General features: G+C 40.0%; 1 protein-coding gene across 1 annotated transcript in view; it reads left to right on the forward strand.

Annotated features, from left to right (window-relative positions):
* Window positions 1–376: 376 nt before the first annotated feature.
* The window catches only part of LOC108291574 (NADH dehydrogenase [ubiquinone] 1 beta subcomplex subunit 3-like), a 29,235-nt gene continuing 12,329 nt past the window's right edge, over window positions 377–17,282 (forward strand). The window contains exon 1 of the mRNA XM_037732622.1: window positions 377–416. The gene's annotated coding sequence lies outside the window, so the exon portion shown is untranslated. The remainder of the gene's footprint in view (window positions 417–17,282) is intronic.

The raw sequence follows: 17,282 nt of genomic DNA on the forward strand, positions 1-17,282 counted from the left end.
ATTATTTGTGCTTTATACACAGAAGAGCATGCTTTTCTCCCCTTTCATCTATAACCAATTTTCATTCTCTTGAGAGTGATATTGTCAGTACGGAGAATACATGATGGAAGGTTTCCAGAATGGCATACCCAATGGAGATGAAATATCATGGGCCAATGAGATTTTAGGGCATGAAGAACAGATAAATAAAGATCGAAGGAATAATGCTGTCCCTATGTGTTATGTGTTCTCAGATAAAATAAGGCAAGGAAAATAAATAAAATCTTCCTTGCCTTTTTTCTTTTCTTTTTTTTTTTTTGAAATGGAGTCTCACTCTGTTGCCCGGGCTGGAGTGCAGTGGTGTGATCTTGGCTCATTGTAACCTCTGCTTCCCAGGTTCAAGCAATTCTTCTGCCTCAGCCTCCCAAGTAGCTAGGGTTATAGGTGCCTGCCGCCACACCCAGCTAATTTTTGTATTTTTAGTAGAGACAGGGTTTCACCATGTTGGCAAGGCTGGTCTTGAACTCCTGAGCTCAGGTGATTTGCCTGCCTCAGCCTCCCAAAGTTCTAGGATTACAGGCATGAACCACCGTGCTTGGCCAATAAAACCTTTCTTTAGGAAATCAAAAGTTAACACAACTTGTATTAGTTAAGGCAAAGAAGTCCAGCCAAACAAATAAAATTCAATGTTTTAATTGTTTATTGTTATTATTCCTCATGTAACAGTCCTGGACAAAGGATCCTCTTGGCACATATCAGCCTCCTCCATTAGTCATTCAGGAATCTAGGATAATAGCATCTTTTCTATATTCAAGGCTTGACTTCTACAGTGAGACTACATAGCCAGGAAGGTGGCAGAGCATGGAGGAGAATGTAGAATACTTTTATGTACTAGGAAGGCTTGGAAGTAATACATGACCCTTCTGCCAAAACCTCAGCAGCTAGAAGTCAGAGTCCTGGTAGTACCTAACTACAAAAGGAAATGGCTTTGCGTAAAGAGCCAGAATTTTCTCAAAGAAATATTGCTTAGGCATGCTTTAAATACTCCTGATGTATTATTCCACTTTCTTTTCCAACAGCCCTACAAAACTGTTATGCAAATGGAGACTGAGTTTCAGAACCCAGATGAGACAAATGTTTACTGTCTTGAGAGATGAATATGTGCTTGAAACTGAAGACTAAGAAAAATTTTCAGAATCTGGAAGCCGCAGGAAAGGAGTGTGAAGAATAGAACCAGGCAGGCCTTGCTTGAGAGTACACTTCTTGAAAACAGGGCTAGAATTCTTTCTGCCTGATATAATTAAAAAGAAGGTGACAATTTGGCCTGAGAAAATTCACAGAATCCATTCTGAAAGAAAACTATGAGTGAAAACAAGCAAAGAGTGGAAAAGTGGGGACGTTTCTCAATATGCTTACTCCTAGGAAATTATTAAAGGGATAATAAACCCTTACCTAACAAGTTAATTTTTAATTGTAAAATAGACCATCTTCAATTTTTTTGAAGGGCCCTTGTGTGGGAGAATGTGATCTCAGAAAACAGTAGCCGAAAGAAAGTTAAGTTCTCCTATTGCTTTTTATTTCCTTTTGCTTAAAGAAAGATAAATAGCATAGCAACCTCCAAGAGGCTATCTAGTTCTCTTTGAATTTCTTCTCCGCAGCTGCACCTGGAATTGCTCCCTGATGCATTTTACTGCCTATGCTTATAAGAGCAATAGTCCCTCTCCTGAAAATTGGACCAAATTCCAACAAGTTGGCAACCTGCATGAAGACAACCTGCAGTGCCTGTCAGTCATATTTTCAGGCCCCAGAAGTCCTAATTTTTTTTTCCTTTGCTGTGTTATTCATAACATCATCGCTCTTCCTCCTTTTTTTTTTTTTTTTTTTTTTTTTTTTTTAGCTGTTATCTTTTTTATGTTTTTAAAAATGAGATTTACACACATAAGGAAAATATATTTTTAAAATACAAGGTTTTGTGTTGTGTTTTGAGATGGAGTCTCACTCTTGTTTTCCAAGCTGGAGTGAAATGGCATGATCTTGGCCCACTGCAACCTCCGTCTCCTGGGTTAAAGGCATTCTCCTGCCTCAGCCTCCAGAGTAGCTAGGATTACAGGCATCCGCCACCACGCCCGGCTAACTTTTGTATTTTGAGCAGAGACTGGTTTCACCATGTTAGCCAGGCTGGTATTGAATTCCTGAACTCAGGTAATCGCCCTGCCTTGGCCTCCCAAAGTACTGGGATTATAGGCATGAACCCAGCCCCTACTTTTATCCTGATTTTTATGTAAGCATTTTTCAAGGACGTATGGAAAGTTACTTGCGTAGTTTTATTTCTACTAAGACCCTGTAGTTGCCTGATGTCAGTAACCACATCTTCTCTGTATAATTTGATGTCCAAACTTGGCTGGCAACAATCTCATGATTAATTTTCCCAAAACTTCCAGGAAACTTTCACTTACTGGTCCTATTGGTAACCCTATCCATGTCCACAAGTAGCGGAGCTGAGGTTTGGATACAGACATAGGTAGCTCAAAGGTCTATTTTTTTCTTTCCATTTATATCATCCTAGCTCTTTTAAGTTTTGCCGTTATATAAAATATTTTATTTTTTCCATGGAGTCAATAAAATCTGATTTTGATCATTGGTTTAATCATAAGCACCAGCCAGTGTTCTCAGTTACAGCTAACAGAATTTTCTTTAGATGATTAAGCAAAAGAAATTTTATTAAATGCAAGGATACCTCTAATCACTGGCCGGGCTGCACAGCAGGCTCTGGTTTGAGCTTCCTGCAATGACTTCCAAAGCCACACTGCAGAATGAACTATCCAGGGAGTTTCTGCTTTTACCAAAGCCAGGAAACTGTGAATTAAAAAGCACAGCCCCATTAGTAAGATTCAGAATTATGCTGCTGTGGTTACAATCCTTGCAGGTCAAATGGGTGCCTTTTTACTCTACCACTCTCCCCAGGCATAAATTCCAAACAAAACTTCCCTTTGGTGTTAATCTTTCTGATTGGTGGTTTCTTAACAGGTGTTAATGTCTCTGATTGGTGGATTCTAAGTTACAAACACCTCTGGGAAATGTAGTTTTTAGCTTTCTTTCCTTTGTAGACCAGGTGAACCATGGGATGGGCATTAAGTGAGCCCATTCACTGAACTTCTGTATTCCGATGAACAAATCTACTTTTGACAAATCTCTTGGCCCCTCTTCACCTTTGACTTTTATTGTCAAGATGGATGTTATTTTGGTGCTGCCTACCTCTCAGGGATGTTTGTCAGAGTGGGATGCTGAATGTTAACACGCTTTAGAAACAGTAACAAATATCTTCAAGATGTTGTAATTAATGTAGACATTAGATAATGTGTGAGCAAAACTTGGAGGTCATTTTCTACATAAATGGACAATTGTATGTGGCCTTAAGAGTGCTGATAGGAAGGAGGAAACCTAACATTTATCCAGTACATACCATGTGCTGGGAACTTTTACTGCTGACTTTATAGTGTCCCTCATATTCATGAATCATAATGATCTTGGGGATTAGAAGCAAACCCTTTCCTCATGATGATGATTTGGTTTTGTTGAATGCCAAAGCAGGATGGAATGATCACAAGACAGACATCATTGCTCTTCAAAAGACTGGAGTGAAATTCTATCTATTAAAAGTATCTGGAATTCTATTGTGTGTGAGGCTGTGCAGGGAAACAATGAGTCTGCAAGTGCAAAACAAAAAACAACAAAAAACCCCTGGATTTCTGGTTCCTACAGCACTTTTGTTCAGATGCTCTCTGTTATTTTGCTACATAAAAAGGGAGCTTGAATTTCATGTAAAGTACAAAAATCAAGGAGAGAAATCCTGCTTGGGGCTGTCGAGCATTATGGCATTGTGGTCCTGAATGATTAAATAGATAGGGGAAGTGTAATTCTCAATAAACACCAAATGAATTGTTTAGATGAAACTCAAAGTTTGCCAATTGAATTTTTTTAAAGGTACATAATTCTTTATTTGATTTTATGTCTTCTCCATCCCAAAAGAATATCGAATGACAGAACTTGGGCATCAAAAATGCCTTGGATTCTTAGTCCTCTGTGTTATTTTGTTTTGTTTTAATTGGCTCTTTTAAAGGGACTGTATGGTCAAGAAGCAAACACAGGGCACACAGAGGGAGGGAGAAGGGGGCAGTCTGCACTGGCCTGAGTTTTGATCTTCCATCCATCACTTCTTAGCCTGAGACTTCCGGCAATGTTATTGAACTTTTGGATACCCAGTTTCCTCATCTTTAAAATATAAGTAATAATTGAAATTTCAGCTTTAAAATATGGTTAATAATTGCAGTTAGTGACTATTGAATTAAATTATAAATGTAGAGCATTTATCAAAATGCTTGACACATAGTAAGTGTTAATAAGTGGTCATCCTCCTACACTCACTTCTTTCCCTAAATCCAGAGTCGCTAAAATCCAAGAGTCCCTTAAATGCAGAATATCATTGCTAAAGAGTATGGCCGACAGTAGCACAGTCAGTATCATATATATTTGTGATTAATAGGACAGAAATTACCCCCATTCATTATCAGGGTGGGTGAAGGGCAGTATCAGTTGAGGTGCCCAGTTATGACCAGGGGAGTAGGCACAATCTCTGGATGTGATGTCATCGGTTATGGGTTCCAGAGAAGGCATGTTTGGCAAGGAAATCCTCACAAATACCCCATTAGCTAATGGATATTAGGAATGCAGGATTATTTTTATGGAAGATCCATGAAGGGTGAGGCTATTCTCTTAAGGCAGAAAAAAATCTGTAGAGTCTCCTTGTAAGTGGGAGGGCCCATGTTACAAAAGCAAGATTCTAGGGGCTAAAAAAGGATAAGCAAGAGAAGAAAATGAAGAATGAGTTCTACAAGGAGATGTTTATTAGACAGATCACCAATTACACAGACAGAGACTTGCACCAAAAAACAAGAGGAGACTGTAAAGACCCTAACTAGGGTTAAGGAAGAGTCTCTGCCATGGAGAGTTCACGTAGTAAAACTGGAGTACAAATTCAGGACTGGGTAGCCAACGGGACATGAGGCTGGGCCCTACAGAAACGAATGAGAGATCTCCTGGTATAAGTTGGGTGGAATGAACAGAATTTGGGCTATAAACTGGCTACTTGGCCTGACACAAGGAGCTTCTGTTATTTCAATAAAAATCTAAAAAGTCTACTCCAACTCCTTTTCATAGAACATATAGTACATTCCTCATTGGCCTTAAAACTTATATTTGAATTCATGATATCTACTTTAGAGTTCTGATCCCTCTGTTGCTTAAGCTAGTCATTCAACTTGTGAAACATGGGTTCATCCTAACTACTGGTTTGTAAGCATCCAATGTGGTAGCAGATATGAAGAAATAGAGCAGTGGTTATTTTTGTCCTAATTTTGTACTACCTAATATGGTAGCAATATGTGTCTATGAAACCCTTAAAATATGTTGAAATTGATATATTCTGTAAGTGTAAAATGCACACTGAATTTCAGAGACATAGTGTGAAAAAATGTAGAATACTATCCTACTAATGTTTATGTTGATCACATGTTGAAAATAACATTTTAGACATATTCAGTTAAACATAACCCACCATAATGTCTGTGGAAAAGAAAAGGAAACGTTAAATAGGATATATTGTTGAAATTAATTTTACTTGTTCATTTTTACTTTTAAAAGTATGTCTATCAGATAATTTAAAATGACATATGTGGCTCACCTTGTATTTCCTTTAGAGAGTGCTGCTCTAGACAGTCCTTCTCCTTCTTCAAGCAACAGCTCTGATTTTTGTTTTTGGGGTAATTCTCATCCTAATAGTGGAATATATGAGTAAGCACAACATATTACACTGGTGATTGCTTCAGGAGTGAGCCTTGATTCAATCTTATCCACCAGACAGCATGTGATGGCAATGGCAGTGTCATCCAACCTGTACGACTTCTACTCTGACAATGCAGAGTCTACCATGCTAGGGACCATGAGACAGAGCATGAGAATGAAGCCAATCAGAGGAAGCATATCTAAAAGCAGGCTGAGATAAATACTCAGATGGTCTCTGCAGCCAGGTTCATCACTTGGGCTTTCCAGTTCCATGACCCAACACACCTTCTTGCTTCTGTCACATCAGACTTTTTATTTTTCTATTTCCAATATAAAGAATTCTAATTATTTCTAAGGACCTTTCAACTGTAAAGAAGAGCCTGCATATACACTGTCTGCCTGTGCAGATCATTTCTTCTGGAAAATATGAAGCTTAGGAATGTGTAGTGACTTGTGCAAAACCACAAGGTAAAAAAATGTTCAGGTTCTGAACTAGGCAAGGAGACTCCTTACTCCCAGACAATGCAAATCCCACTGCCACTCTGGCATGAATGAGAATAAGTGGAAGATGGCTGACTAGACACAACTCCAGCACACAACACCCAGCGAGAAAGACACAGAAAACCAGAGATCTCCTAGCTTCAAATGAGGTAACAGGTGCATTTCAATGGGTCTGGTCCGATGGTGAGCAAAGCCCACTCAGAGCAGACCTAGGTGGGGAGGGGTGTTGCTTCACACAGCAAGTGCATCTGACCAGCGAGTCAGAGGCTCCACTTCTGGTGCTCTGGTCCAGACACAGGGCTTCCCCCAAAGCCTCAGCAATGCACAGAACAGGGGATCTTTGCCAGTCCAGCACTGGGAATTAATTACAAGCACGGAGTTGAAAAAGAACCTGCAGACTAAGCTATCGCCCTCTCCCCCTGCCCAGAGAGAGATGGAGCTGTAAGCGGGAGCAGCTGGGTGGGCCTCTACCCCCTGACTGGTGACAGAGGAAGCTGAAAGCTGGGCAGGTCCCTACCCTCCCCCACAAACCCCAGAGAGCTTAAGCTCTGACTCTAGTGGGTTGTGCAGCCAGTGCCACAGTCTGAGATGAACCCTAAATGATCCAGCCCAGTGGAGGAAGGGTACAACCCACCACTAGAGGGGTGGGACTGGGCTACATGTTTTAACAAAAAACACAGGAAGCCTACCTAGCAACAGGACGGTGTTCTTGACAACCCAGCAGTACCTACAGGTCAGCAGAAGAGGTGGGCCTAATCTCCCAGTATAAACAAAAAAGACACAGGAAGCTTCCCTAGTAACCTAAAGGAGTCCCTAGAAACCCAGTATCACCTCCACAGGCAGACAAGCAACCTCATCAAGCAACTCTCTGACACCACAGCCAGGTAAATCCACAAAGATGGGAAAAAACCAGTGCAAAAAACATGAAACCATCAAAGACCAAAACACCTTTTCTCCTTCAAGGGATCACAACTCCTCAATAACTTAGGATCACAACTGGACCGAAAAGTGTGACGAATTGACAGAAACAGGCTTCAGAAGGTGGATAATAACAAACTTCTCTGAGCTAAAGGAACACGTTCTAACTCAATGCAAAGAAACCAAAAACCTTGAAAAAAGGTTAGACGAAATGCTAATTAGAATAACCAGCTTAGAGGAGAACATAAACGACTTGATGGAGTTGAAAAACACAGCACAAGAACTATGTGAAGCAAACACACATTTAATAGTTGAATTGATCAAGCAGAAGAAAGGATATCAGAGATTGAAGATCAACTCAATGAAATAAAAAGAGAAGGCAAGACAAGAGAAAAAAGAGTGAAAAGAAATGAACAAAGCCTCCAAGAAATATGGAATGATGTCAAAAAATCTAATCTACGCTTGATCAGTGTTCCTGAACATGATGGGGAGAATGAATCCAAGTTGGAAAACCCTCTCCAAGATATTATCCAGGAGAACTTCCCAAGCCTAGCAAGGCAGTCCAAATTTCAAATTCAAGAAATACAGAGAACTCCACAAAGATATTCCTCAAGAAGAGCAACCCCAAGGCATAATTGTCAGATTCACCAGGGTCAAAATGAAGGAAAAAATGCTAAGGGCAGCCAGAGAGAAAGGTCAGGTCCCCCACAGAGGGAAGCCAATCAGACTCACAGCAGATCTCTCGGCAGAAACCCTACAAGCCAGAAGAGAGAGGAGGCCAATATTCAACATCCTTAAAGAAAAGAACTTTCAACCCAATATCTCATATCCAGCCAAACTAAGCTTCATGAGTGAAGGAGAAATAAAATACAGACAAGCAGTTATTGAGAGATTTTGTCACCACCAGATCTGCCCTACAAGAGCTCCTGAAAGAAACACTAAGCATGGAAAGGAAAAAGTATCAGTCACTGCAAAAGCAAACCAGTTGGAAAAGACCAAAAATGCAATGAAGAAAATGAGTCAACTAATGAGAAAGAAAACCAGCCAGTAGCAAAATGGCAGGATCAAATTCACACATAACAATATTAACATTGAATGTAAATGGACTAAACACCCCAATCAAAAGACACAGACTGGCAAACTGGATAAAAAGTCAGAACCCATTGGTGAGTGGTATCCAGGAAACCCATCTCACATACAAAGATACACATAGACTCAATATAAAGGGATGGAAGAAAATTTACCAAACAAATTGAGAACAAAAAAAAGCAGGGGTTGCAATCCTAGTCTCTGATAAAATGGACTTCAAACGAACAAAGATCAAAAGAGACAAAGAAGGACACTACATAATGGTAAAAGTATCAATCCAACAGGAAGAGCTAACTATCCTAAATATATATGCCACCAACACAGGAGCACCCAGATACATAAAGCAAGTTCTTAATGACCTAAAATGAGATTTAGACTCCCACACAATAATAGTGGGAGACTTCAACACTCCACTGTCAATATTGTACAGATCAACAAGACAGGAAATTAACAAGGACATTCAGGACTTGAATGCAGTGCTGGACCAAGTGGACCTAATAGACATATACAGAATGCTCCACCCCAAATACAAAGAATATGCATTTTTCTCAGCACCACATTGCACTTACTCTAAAATTGACCACATCATTGGAAGCAAATCACTCCTCAGCAAATGCAGAAGAACAGAAATCATAACAAACAGTCTATCAGACCACAGTGCAATCAGACTAGAACTCAGGATCAAGAAACACACTTAAACCCACACAACCACTTGGAAACTGAACAACTTGCTTCTGAGTGTCGACTAGATAAATGATGAAATGAAGGCAGAAGTAAAGATGTTTTCAAAACCAACCAGAATGAAGACATAACTTACCAGAATCTCTGGGACACCTTTAAAGCAGTGTCAAGAGGGAAATTTATAGCAATAAATGCCCACCAGAGAAGAGAGGAAAGATCTAAAATCGACACCCTATCATCAAAATTGAAAGAACTAGAGGTGTAAGATCAAAAAAACTCAAAAGCTAGCAGAAGACAAGAAATAAGTAAGATCAGAGCAGAGCTGAAGGTGATAGAGACACAAAAAATCCTTCAAAAAATCAATAAATCCAGGAGCTGGTTTTTTGAAAAGATCAACAAAATAGACAGACTTCTGGCCAGATTAATAAAAAAGAAAAGGGAGAAGAATCAAATAGAGGCAATAAAAAACAATAAAGGGGATATCACCACTGATCCCACAGAAATACAAACTACCATCAGAGATTACCACAAACAGCTCTACTCACATAAACTAGTAAACTAGGAAGAAATGGATAAATTCCTAGTCACTTGTACTCTACCACAACTAAACCAGGAGGAAGTTGAAACCCTGGATAGACCAATAACAAGAGCTGAAGTAGAGGCAGCAATCAATAGCCTACCAGCCAAAAAAAGTCCAGGTCCAGATGGGTTCACAACCGAATTCTACCAGACGTACAAAGAGGAGCTGGTTCCATTCCTTCTGAAACTGTATCAAACAATCCAAAAAGAGGGAATCCTCCCTAACTCATTTTATGAGACCAACATCATCCTGATACCAAAACTAGGCAAAGACTAAACTAAAAAAGAAAACTTTAGGCCAATATCCATGATGAACATTGATGCAAAAATCTTCAATAAAATACTGGCAAACCGACTGCAATAGCACATCAAGAAGCTTACCCATCGCGACCAAGTAGGCTTCATCCGGGAATGCAAGGCTGGTTCAACGTATGCAAATCCATAAAAGTAATCCATCACATAAACGGAACCAAAGACAAAAACCATATGATTATTGCAATAGGTGCAGAGAAGGTCTTCTACAAAATTCAACAGCCCTTCATGCTAAAAACCTCAATAAACTAGGTATTGATGGAACGTACCATAAAATGATAAAAGCTAAATATGGCAAACCTACAACCAATATCATACTGAATGGGCAAAAGCTGGAAGAATTCCCTTTGACATGAGGCACTAGACAAGGATGCCCTCTCTCACCACTCCTATTCAACATAGTATTGGAAGTTCTAGCCACAGCAATCAGGCAAGAAAAGAAATACTGTCTCCATTTGCAGATGACATGATTGTATATTTAGAAGACCCCATCATCTCAGCCCAAAATCTTCTCAAACTAATAAGCAACTTCAGCAAAGTCTCAGGATACAAAATCAATGTGCAAAAATCACAAGCATTCCTGTATACCAATAACAGACAGAGCACAAAATCAAGAGCAAACTCCCATTCACAATTGCTACAAAGAGAATAAAATACCTAGGAATACAACTAACAAAGGATGTAAAGGACCTCTTTAAGGAGAACTACAAACCACTGATCAAGGAAATAAGAGAGGACACAAACAGATGGAGAAACATTCCATGCTCATGGTTAGGAAGAATCAATATCATGAAAATGACCATACTACCCAAAGTAATCTATAGATTCAACACTATCCCCATCAAGCTGCCAATGACCTTCTTCACAGAACTGGAAAAAACCACATTAAACTTCATATAGAATTACAAAAGACCCCACATAGCCAAGACAATCCTAAGCAAAAAGAACAAAGCCAGAGGCATCACACTGCTGGAATCCAAACTATACTACAAGGCTACAGTAATCAAAACAGCATGGTACTGGTCCCAAAACAGAGACATAGACCAATGGAACAGAAAAAAGACCCCAGAAGAAACACCACACATCTACAACCATCTGATCTTTGACAAACCTGGCAAAAATAAGCAATGGGGAAAAGACTCCATGTTTAATAAATGGTGTTGGGAAAACTGGCTAGCAAAGTGCAGAAAGCAGAAACTGGACCCCTACCTGTCACCTTACACTAAAATTAACTCCAGATGGATCAAAGATTTAAACATAAAACCTAACACCATAAAAACACTAGAAGAAAACATAGGCAAAACCATCCAGGACATAGGCATAGGCAAGGACTTCATGACTAAAACACCAAAAGCAATGGCAATAAAAGCCAGGATAGACAAATGGGATCTAATTAAACTCCAGAGCTTCTGCACAGCAAAAGAAACCATCATTAGAGTGAATCGGCAACCAACAGAATGCAAAAAAATTTTGACAATCTACCGATCCGACAAAGTGCTAATATCCAGAATCTACAAAGAACTAAAACAGATATACAAGAAAAAAACAAACAACCCCATTCAAAAGTGGGCAAAGGATATGAACAGACATTTTTCAAAAGAGGACATATATGAGGCCAACAAACATATGAAAAAGTGCTCATCATCACTGGTCATTAGAGAAATGAAAATCAAACCATACTGAGATACCATCTCATGCCAGTTAGAATGGCAATCATTAAAAAATCTGGAGACAACAGATGCTGGAGAGGATGTGGAGAAATAGGAACACTCTTACACAGTTGGTGGGAGTGTAAATTAGTTCAACCGTTGTGGAAGACAGTGTGGCGATTCCTCAAGGATCTAGAAATAGAAATTCCATTTGACCCAGCAATCCCACTACTGGGTATATACACAAAGAACTACAAATTGTTCTACTATAAAGACACATGCACACATATGTTCATTGCAGCACTGTTTACAATAGCAAAGACCTGGAACCAACCCAAATGCCCAACAATGATAGACTGGACAAAGAAAATGTGGTACATATGCACCATGGAGTACTACACAACCATAAAAAACAATGAGTTAGTGTCATTCATAGGGACATGGATGAATCTGGAAACCATCATTCTCAGCAAACTGACACAGGAACAGAAAGCCAAACACCATATGTTCTCACTGATAGGTGGGTGTTGAACAACAAGAACATGTGGACTCAGGGAGAGGAGCATCACACACTGGGGACAGTTGGGGGTGGTAGGGGAGAGACAGTGGGGGGTGGAGAGGGAGGGGGGTAGGGAGGAATAACATGGGGAGAAATGCCAAATATATTATACACCTAAAATAAATAAATAAAAATAAAAAGATAAACAATAAAAAGACTGAGAATAAGTGATGTATAACAGTCCAATGTCTGATGTTCAAACACTGGGTCTGGCTCACATTCCCTTTGTCTCTCCTGCCCTGTCTAGCCTTGTAGAGTGTCCACCAACCTGGATTCTAAGCCAGTTTTTCTGGTCAGGAATCAAGGCTCAGGATACATTAAACACTATGGGCTGGTGAGCCAGGGTGTTTGAAATATTCCTATTGCCTTAAACTCCAAATCAATTGTATATTGAATGAGCTCCGAGGACCTGCTTAACCATAGTGTGTGTCTTTCTCTTGAACCTTCAATCCTAGGCTAAGGGTAGAGTTTTCCTTACCTTAGTCACTGGCATCACCGTTTTGCACTGACTCTAAGATTGGTGAGTAGGGCATGGGAAGAAGGGATGTTTTGCTAAGTAAGCCCTTCAAATGGAATCATAAGCTGGAACAAACATTTCCCCACTAACAAGAAGGACCATGGAGAAAGATAAAACCAAGCCATGCATGAGTAGGTTTTCTGTTTTCATAACCCACGCATCTACTAGTCTAGCTGGTGCCTCAACACCAAGTTCACAATTATCTCCTTAGCCTTGGTGCCCTTTTCTAGATAATCCTCTAGAATAATTACTTTCTTCAATACTTTTCTGTACCTGAGTTTCTCAGTGTCTGAATGAGGATATCATGGAGACGACCAGAGAAGTCCAGACCTGACATTTGTATGAGCCCACTTAGCACGTTAGACACTGAGAAACATGGTGTATTGGTAAGAGGCACACCATCTCATCAGCAGGAGGGAAGAGCCTGTTGAATGACTAGATGCTGCTGGTACATTTCTGAAAAAAATTAATTAATTAAATTAAAACAACGACGACAGCAAAAAACCTGGGAAATAATAAAGAAGTTCTATGATTTTCTACTTTCTAAATTATAATTAAAAATCATGCATAATGGCCATCTTGGAGCCTGCTGAACCTGATGTGGGAGCTCTGAATGCTGGGGAATATCTGTTTCAAAACATTAGCCTACCTTTTCCTTCTCAGCAGGTGTCTGAAAAAGCCTGGAATGTGCTGCACTCAGATCCTTAGGGGGAGGAGTAGCCTTTGCATTTTCTCTCATAGAACTTCTCCAGTATCTCACTGTGTCTATTACTTTTTCACACTTGGAGTGTATATATGTGCAGCACAGAAAGCTGTTGACCCTTTACAAGGTTATCTTGAACGAGTCCTTTGTTAGATGAGCTTTTGTTACTTTATTATTTATACATTATTATATGTTTTAGGTGTTGCATGGTAAAATTTTAATGGGTAAACAGATAAAAAAGTAAATAATGGATTCTCAACTTAAAAAAAAAATCTTGGATGCTATCAGGGGAAAAAACAAAAGTTGTTTATTGTGAATACCATAGATTGAATTTACTGATGTTCATTCCAAACTCCCTGTATGTACTTTTGTCTCACAGGGGTCAGAAACCTAAGTATTTGCTAGGTTTTCTCAACTGTACTTGCTGCTAGGTTTCTAGATGTGATTTAGAGCATTCCAATTAGGCGTTTCTTTGAATTCAGAACTAGGATAAGGTGAAACGCATCTGTTTATTTGATGCTGATTGTGATTGTGGAACCAGTGGTTTGCAGGTGGCTTCCCTGATTGGCAGGCAATGTTCTGATACTAAAGCCTCCAAGGAGCAGCAGCACCTGGTGAGCTGGTACTGCAGCAAGCTTTGGGGCTCATTTTTGGAAGTTCACTTTAGTAGACTGTTTCCTCAGCCATCTCAACAATTCAGTGATCTGCTTGGTACTCTAATAAGTCCCCTAAACTAGCAGGAGACAATTCCATTCTCTGAAAATTAACCTTAATTGAAATATTATTCAATATACATGCTTAAAAATGGAAAAACATGAATTTCAAACAGAATGCAATATTCCAAGTAGGAGAAGATTGACATTATCGGCATCACAGCTTCTGTCTAGACCTCATATTCTTATCAATGCTGCCGAAACCCTTCCTTCGGTTGGGGTGTGCACAGTCACAAAACTCTGCTGACTCCTACTAAAATCTGTATAAATGAATCCTAAAACTTTAAAAAGGGTATTCTGTTCCTGCTGTTCTTCCTCTAAGAGATTCCCAGGCTTCTGTTCATCTCTAGGAGCAAATGTCTCCTCATCTGCTTTAAATTAAGCCAGGCAAGGAAGTGGCAAAAAATGCCGTCTGAACTATTTAGCAGATCAAGGAAATATAGTTATGTTTTATCTTTAGAAGGGAAGGGAAAAGGCAAGGTGAGTATTATAAAGTCATGGGGCAGGCTGAGCGTGGTAGCTCACCCCTATAATCCCAGCACTTTGGGAGGCTGAGGCGGGCAGATCACCTAAGGTCAAGAGTTCGAGATCAGCCTTGCCAACATGGTGAAACCCTGTCTTCACTAAAAATACAAAAAGAAAAAATAGCCGGTGTGGTGGCACTGCTGTAATTTCAGCTACTCAGGAGGCTGAGGGAGGTGAATTGCTTGAACCTGGGAGGTTGCAGTGAGCCGAGATGGTGCACTGCACTTCAGGCTGGGTGACAGAGTGAGACTCTGTCTCAATAAACAAATAAGATCATTGGGGGGGTGGGGATTGGGTGGCTCTCCATGGAACTGTGGGACCTGTGGATGAGGCTCCATGTGGTTCCCAAGTGGCATGGTGAAACCTCGAGGGAGAGGCTGTCAACCAGGCTTTCTTATAAGCAATTCATTTTGCTCAAATGCTTAGAAAGAAAACAGCTTTTAAAAGCAGATGCCATGTTGAAAATCACAAGCATAGTCTGTGGGTAAGAAACCACAACACAGAGAATGTTTGACTCCTTTCTCTAAAGACTCATGAGAGAGGCAAAGAGTCTGAATTCAAGTTCTATGTTCTTTGTTTTTATATATATATGTGCAGATCAACATGGCAGGCATAGAGACTTCCTCTAAAGCACATTGGGTATCATTCTGATAGCACCTAGCACACAGTTCTCTAATTCCGTATCTATGCAGCTCTCTCTACCACTGAAGGGCTTCTTCAGGCAGAGGCTGTCTATGTCACAGTGGAAAAAGCATGCATTTAAAAACGGGACCAAACCAAATGAACGTGCAACCTTAGCCAGTTTTTAATGTTACTCTTTCCACAGTTTTAAATTCTCACCACTGCCAATTCATTAATAAAAATGAGTAAAATAATGTCTTATAACTCAAGCCAGAAGGAGATAATGTGTCCAAGGCACTTAATAGAATGTCTGGTTCTTGGAAAGCAATCAAAACCACCAGCTAATATGTGCTATTTTTATTTCCAGGACTGAGTCCTAGAGCATCCAGCAAATAATAATAAATAACAAATGCTAATTGAATTTTAGTGCATAAATGAAGGAACTTTGAGTCAGAACTGAGTTTAATTCAGTGGCTTATCCGATAATAGTTAAAAGCCTTGGACAAAGCTATCTCACTGTACCACTGGAGTCCTTATTTTCAAGTATAGTAACAACTTATTTCTCACAGAGATTCTATGGCAGCAAATATGAATATGTAGTTGAGAGTTCTTTGCAAATCTCTATAAGTGAAGGCTATACATATCAGTTAAGGATTCCTCTTTGTCACTGCCGGCATTCTTGCTTGCTGGTTCTCAAATCTAGAAACATCCCTACGAGGCTGTCAGTGTTGTCTTCCTCAGTGCATTTTCTACGCAAGTGGAAACCTGAAAAGGAGGTGCTGCTTCTAATGGCACTAGCAGAAAAGCATTCTGCTAAGTTGTGTGTCAGCAAGAGGGACTCCTTGAACTTGCTTGGGGAGATGTTGGGGCAAGTACAGTGTGTGTTTGTGACACTCCCATCCTATTAGGGAGTGGCTGTCAGAATCGAGGCATGGTCCCTAGGACTTGTTTCTTAGTGACCCAGCTCAAGGGCTGGCTGATGAAGGCTCCTTAGCTTACAGCCATGGTGCAGGTTCCCACACCTCACTCAGCATCTGCCTGGGTTGCTTCTTCTGGAAGCACAGTGCCCACCATAAGGATATGCTGTCCTCCAGCAATGCATTTGCTATTTGAAACTATGCATAGATATTCTCATAGAAATAATGTAATAAAAGCAAGCTGGCTCATAAGTTAGTTCATAGATACCCTTTGAGTTCATCACATAGCTGAATTATGTTCAGTCACAATCTATGACCCGAGTTCTAGAACACCTATGAAAAAGGAGAAGCAAGGAGAAAATGTGCAGGAGCAGTTCTTACATATTTTTTGGATATAAATTCAGCTTGGCCAAATTTAAACTTTGGCAACATTTGCCATTGGTGATTAACTACACGAGAGACAAATGTCAACCTACAAACAGTGGAATGCATGTGAAAAAATATGGGTTTTGGAACTAAGCATCAACAGGTTTGAATCGGTTCTGTTATTATTACCTAGATGACCTGAAATGAGATTTTTAACTTCTTTAAACCAGAATTTCCTCATTCATAAAATAGAAATAATATTATTTGTCTCAGTTCATTTTCATGGGGACATTGGGATGATATTCGTAAAGCTCCCAGAGCCCAGTGGGCGAACAGCACATGACCTTTCTCTGTACCTTTTCTTCCTCCCTTTTGGCAAGATCAAGAAGTTGCACAGGTGGCCATGTCAGAATATTCCAGAGCTATGCTGTATTCTTCCTTATCTTCTCTCTCCCATCCATAGGTATGGTCCTATGACTTGTTCTAATAAACCCTTTGACTATAACCGTGACTATGGCCATCCTTCCCCTTTGCTGTTGGCAACCTTTGCCCAGCCTTCAGTTCTGCATGCCTTGCTCATGGACCCGCAACCTTCCCCAGAGAAATGGACCAGCTCCAACATTTAATTACTAACGTCTGTAAACCCAGCCATGTTTCAGCATTGCCTTCCCCTACTGCTTCTTAGATGGGAAGTGAAACTAACTCATGGGTCACTATGGATTCTGTTTTATATAAAATACATCTGTACTTGATTTAAAAGCAAACAAAAGCTGGGTGTGGTGACTCACACCTGTAATTCCAGCACTTTTGGA

Source organism: Cebus imitator, unplaced genomic scaffold, assembly GCF_001604975.1.
Source record: "Cebus imitator isolate Cc_AM_T3 unplaced genomic scaffold, Cebus_imitator-1.0 Scaffold459, whole genome shotgun sequence".
NCBI classification, from domain to species: Eukaryota; Metazoa; Chordata; class Mammalia; order Primates; family Cebidae; genus Cebus; species Cebus imitator.